Here is a 5,852-nt window from a genome sequence, read left to right as displayed (position 1 = left end):
GCTCACCTCCTGCATCCGCCATGGCGATGGAGAGGATGCGGTGAGAGAGACGAGGAGGTTGGAGAGGAGAGGGAGTGGGGCTCGTGGGGAGTGGGGAGTGGAGAGAGGGAGACGATGTGGCGGGGGGAAATGGTGGGCGATGCGGCCGGAGGTGGTTGCCGTCCACATTTATATGATGGGACAGTTTTGGCAACTACTCGTGACACGTGCTGCCCCACACGCGTGCGGCCGCAGGCGTGCACGAAACACCGCCGTATACGAATACGAGCATACGGCCGGGCATACGATCTAATCGGGCCCGTACGGGCCTCCCAGGGCTCCTCGACGGCTATACGCGGGGGCAACAAAGACGATCGTGCCCCTCGTTATGAACCGTTTTTGGTTCATCCTGGCCGTCGATGTGTTTTTCCACCTCGCGTTCAGCCCGGGGGGAGCACCGGAGCAGAAACGTCTTCGGATTAATCGTATATATAATCCGGTCGTGTAGGAATCGTAGAGCTAAGTTAAAAAAAGTGTTGTAAAATATGTGTTGTTTTGTCATATACCAATTAATGTACAACTATTACAAAACCTGGCTATGCCCCTGCCTCTGATTGATAAGTCCGGCATGCTCGTCGGTCACCGTCTAGCATGCTCGTCGGTCACCAATTAATGTACATTAATGTACAATTAATGTACAACTATTACAAAAGATATGACCCACAGAATTTATGAGATTTTTTGGGGAATTTTGGGAATTACAGAAATATAGGTTGCTTCACAACCTAGGGCAAAACTGCCACATGGACATGACACATAGGCAAAACTGATGAGGTGGCGCCTAGTCATAGCAACCCACCACAATTTACAAGGCTATGACCATCTATATTGGTCGTTAACAACTAGAAATAAGGCAGCGGACTAGCGCTGTTTGCTTTATGACCATTTCGTGTAAGGAAATTATGACCTTTCTGACCAAAATGGTCGCAATGGTTTAGGGTTTGGAGCCCCTCGAACAGCTTTTGACCAATTGGTCTCAAATGGTCATAAATATATGACCAATTCTTCCAGGGTCACTGACATAAGGTCATAAGTTGACATATTTCTTGTAGTGTATTCAACCTCATACTAATTAAAATCTAACAAGCAAAAATTCCAGGACTAATCTAATAAGCATCTGAAAAAACCCCAAGATGCTTTTATCTCCGAATCAACGGCATTGGAGAGGATGTTCAATGCTGTAAATATCTCTGAAGCAATTGCAAAATTCCACTGCTAACCCAAACTAAATAAGCATAGACTGCCCCTTCCCCTCTCCTTCAGAAGCCCCATTCCAACACAAACAAAATCCAGCCATTGAGGAGCTCTTTTTGATTAACATGACAACACCCATTACATGAGCACATCCTTCACTATATTTACAACCAAACTAATGCACCATCTAATCACCTCAGGTAGACAATTTCCAAAAACACAAGGCCATGCACAACCCATCTCATAGCCTCTGCCTGACAAGCATCAATCAAGCATCAAAGAACTGCAACTATGACAACATGCATCAATCAAGTATCTAAGAATTGCAACTATGACAGGCATAATCCCTAGAACTAAGCATCCATTTAATTAATCATCAATGGAGAAGTATATATTTGACTAATCCATCATCTAATCCTCAAGCCAAACACCTACAGAATTGCACAAATTCCACTACTAATCTAATAAGCATCTGAAAAATCCCCATCCCTCAATCCGGCTACTTCTAACCGAATCTAATAATCATATGAGGTCCATCATTCTTGCACGAATCAAATACACAAAAACCCTAATGCAGAGAAAACCCCACACACAACAAATCTAACCAAAGAACCTTCTGGCCACAAACCCTACAATCTAAAAACTACCACATTAAAGTGATAAGCACATACCTTCTGCTCCGTCTACTCCTTGCCAGAGCCGGCCTCCACCTTATCCACCTTCTCCACCACGTGCGCCTCGCCGGAGCCCGCCTCCACCTTCTGCGCCTCGCCGGAGATCGCTAGAGCGGGCGCATCTGGCTGGACTGCGCCGCTGCATCCTGCCCCCGCCTTCTCCAGATCTGCAGCGGAGGGAGCACCGCGCTGGACGCTGGCACATCCCCTCACAAAGGTGCCCGCAGCGACCTGCCACGCCTGCTCCACCAGATCTGCGCCCCAATCCGGGCGCTCACCTCCTGCGTCCGCCATGGCGATGGAGAGGATGCGGTGAGGGAGACGAGGAGGTTGGAGAGGAGAGGGAGTGGGGCTCGTGGGGAGTGGGGAGTGGAGAGAGGGAGACGATGCGGCGGGGGGAAATGGTGGGCGATGCGGCCGGAGGTGGTTGCCGTCCACATTTATATGATGGGACAGTTTTGGCAACTACTCGTGACACGTGCTGCCCCACGCGCGTGCGGCCGCAGGCGTGCACGAAACGCCGCCGTATACGAATACGAGCATACGGCCGGGCATACGATCTAACCGGGCCCGTACGGGCCTCCCAGGGCTCCTCGACGGCTATACGCGGGGCCAACAAAGACGATCGTGCCCCTCGTTATGAACCGTTTTTGGTTCATCCTGGCCGTCGATGTGTTTTTCCACCTCGCGTTCAGCCCGGGGGGAGCACCGGAGCAGAAACGTCTTCGGATTAATCGTATATATAATCCGGTCGTGTAGGAATCGTAGAGCTAAGTTAAAAAAAGTGTTGTAAAATATGTGTTGTTTTGTCATATACCAATTAATGTACAACTATTACAAAACCTGGCTATGCCCCTGCCTCTGATTGATAAGTCCGGCATGCTCGTCGGTCACCGTCTAGCATGCTCGTCGGTCACCAATTAATGTACATTAATGTACAATTAATGTACAACTATTACAAAAGATATGACCCACAGAATTTATGAGATTTTTTGGGGAATTTTGGGAATTACAGAAATATAGGTTGCTTCACAACCTAGGGCAGAACTGCCACATGGACATGACACATAGGCAAAACTGATGAGGTGGCGCCTAGTCATAGCAACCCACCACAATTTACAAGGCTATGACCATCTATATTGGTCGTTAACAACTAGAAATAAGGCAGCGGACTAGCGCTGTTTGCTTTATGACCATTTCGTGTAAGGAAATTATGACCTTTCTGACCAAAATGGTCGCAATGGTTTAGGGTTTGGAGCCCCTCGAACAACTTTTGACCAATTGGTCTCAAATGGTCATAAATATATAACCAATTCTTCCAGGGTCACTAACATAAGGTCATAAGTTGACATATTTCTTGTAGTGTATTCAACCTCATACTAATTAAAATCTAACAAGCAAAAATTCCAGGACTAATCTAATAAGCATCTGAAAAAACCCCAAGATGCTTTTATCTCTGAATCAACGGCATTGGAGAGGATGTTCAATGCTGTAAATATCTCTGAAGCAATTGCAAAATTCCACGGCTAACCCAAACTAAATAAGCATAGACTGCCCCTTCCCCTCTCCTTCAGAAGCCCCATTCCAACACAAACAAAATCCAGCCATTGATAAGCTCTTTTTGATTAACATGACAACACCCATTACATGAGCACATCCTTCACTATATTTACAACCAAACTAATGCACCATCTAATCACCTCAGGTAGACAATTTCCAAAAACACAAGGCCATGCACAACCCATCTCATAGCCTCTGCCTGACAAGCATCAATCAAGCATCAAAGAACTGCAACTATGACAACATGCATCAATCAAGTATCTAAGAATTGCAACTATGACAGGCATAATCCCTAGAACTAAGCATCCATTTAATTAATCATCAATGGAGAAGTATATATTTGACTAATCCATCATCTAATCCTCAAGCCAAACACCTACAGAATTGCACAAATTCCACTACTAATCTAATAAGCATCTGAAAAATCCCCATCCCTCAATCCGGCTACTTCTAACCGAATCTAATAATCATATGAGGTCCATCATTCTTGCACGAATCAAATACACAAAAACCCTAATGCAGAGAAAACCCCACACCCAACAAATCTAACCAAAGAACCTTCTGGCCACAAACCCTACAATCTAAAAACTACCACATTAAAGTGATAAGCACATACCTTCTGCTCCGTCTACTCCTTGCCAGAGCCGGCCTCCACCTTATCCACCTTCTCCACCACGTGCGCCTCGCCGGAGCCCGCCTCCACCTTCTGCGCCTCGCCGGAGGTCGCTAGAGCGGGCGCATCTGGCTGGACTGCGCCGCTGCATCCTGCCCCCGCCTTCTCCAGATCTGCAGCGGAGGGAGCACCGCGCTGGACGCTGGCACGTCCCCTCACAAAGGTGCCCGCAGCGACCTGCCACGCCTGCTCCACCAGATCTGCGCCCCAATCCGGGCGCTCACCTCCTGCGTCCGCCATGGCGATGGAGAGGATGCGGTGAGGGAGACGAGGAGGTTGGAGAGGAGAGGGAGTGGGGCTCGTGGGGAGTGGGGAGTGGAGAGAGGGAGACGATGCGGCGGGGGGAAATGGTGGGCGATGCGGCCGGAGGTGGTTGCCGTCCACATTTATATGATGGGACAGTTTTGGCAACTACTCGTGACACGTGCTGCCCCACGCGCGTGCGGCCGCAGGCGTGCACGAAACGCCGCCGTATACGAATACGAGCATACGGCCGGGCATACGATCTAACCGGGCCCGTACGGGCCTCCCAGGGCTCCTCGACGGCTATACGCGGGGGCAACAAAGACGATCGTGCCCCTCGTTATGAACCGTTTTTGGTTCATCCTGGCCGTCGATGTGTTTTTCCACCTCGCGTTCAGCCCGGGGGGAGCACCGGAGCAGAAACGTCTTCGGATTAATCGTATATATAATCCGGTCGTGTAGGAATCGTAGAGCTAAGTTAAAAAAAGTGTTGTAAAATATGTGTTGTTTTGTCATATACCAATTAATGTACAACTATTACAAAACCTGGCTATGCCCCTGCCTCTGATTGATAAGTCCGGCATGCTCGTCGGTCACCTTGTTGCCTGACATGATGTTGGGCATGTACCTCTGGACCGGAGCCGAGTGTCACCTCATGGCGTGTGGCTGGAATGGAGCTCGTGATCGGGGATGCCATTGCGCCGACAGCGGCTACTGTGAACAATGTTTTACATACCACCCAAGAAGCAAAAGTCCGCGTCTTGTGGTTGCCAACAAACGTTGGGGACATCAACACTGGCCAGCAGCTCATGGCCGTTCTGGCTGGCGATCGTGGTACACGGCACGCTATCCCCACAACAATGGACGGCCAACCCATCGACGTTGTCCACAACAATGCAGTGTGCGTCTTTGGCAGAGTATGGCGCCCGCAGGGGCTGAGTATGCTCGTGTCGATTTGATTATATACAATCTGAGTCCTAGAAGAGGCAAACACCGCAGACGCCCGGCAGTAACAGCGACATCAGCGATGAGAAGAAGCCAAGGCAAGGGTGCAGGGGAAGAAGCACGACGGGCTGGTCGTGTTGGTCTACATCAGCCGTGAGCTGGATGCTTAGAAATTTTATGTTCTTTCTACTTTGTTAGAGATATATTTGGTATTTAGAGATTGTCCGGGATTAGATAGAAATTGTTTCCATCTTATCTCTAGGAGGCGTCTTGCCTTCAAGTATTGTACTCAATATATACTCGCCCTTGAGACTCGAAAATACATCCAACGCATGACGCCAGTTATCTTCTCTCTATCCTCTTACATACTTCACTAGGCAAAGATAGAAAATTCTGCATTGTGTTCATCTTAGTAAATCTAGGAGCTCAAAGTAAGTAATACATGGGCTTAGATGGGGCAGAACATGGTTTGGGACAGGGAGGAGGGGTTGCAAATGGGGCAATTACTTGCTATTTGTTCAGTA

The sequence above is a fragment of the Triticum dicoccoides genome, chromosome 1B (genome assembly GCF_002162155.2).
Source record: "Triticum dicoccoides isolate Atlit2015 ecotype Zavitan chromosome 1B, WEW_v2.0, whole genome shotgun sequence".
Taxonomy (NCBI): domain Eukaryota; kingdom Viridiplantae; phylum Streptophyta; class Magnoliopsida; order Poales; family Poaceae; genus Triticum; species Triticum dicoccoides.
The sequence above is the reverse complement of the archived record's forward strand: the minus strand, read 5'-3'. Positions refer to the sequence as shown.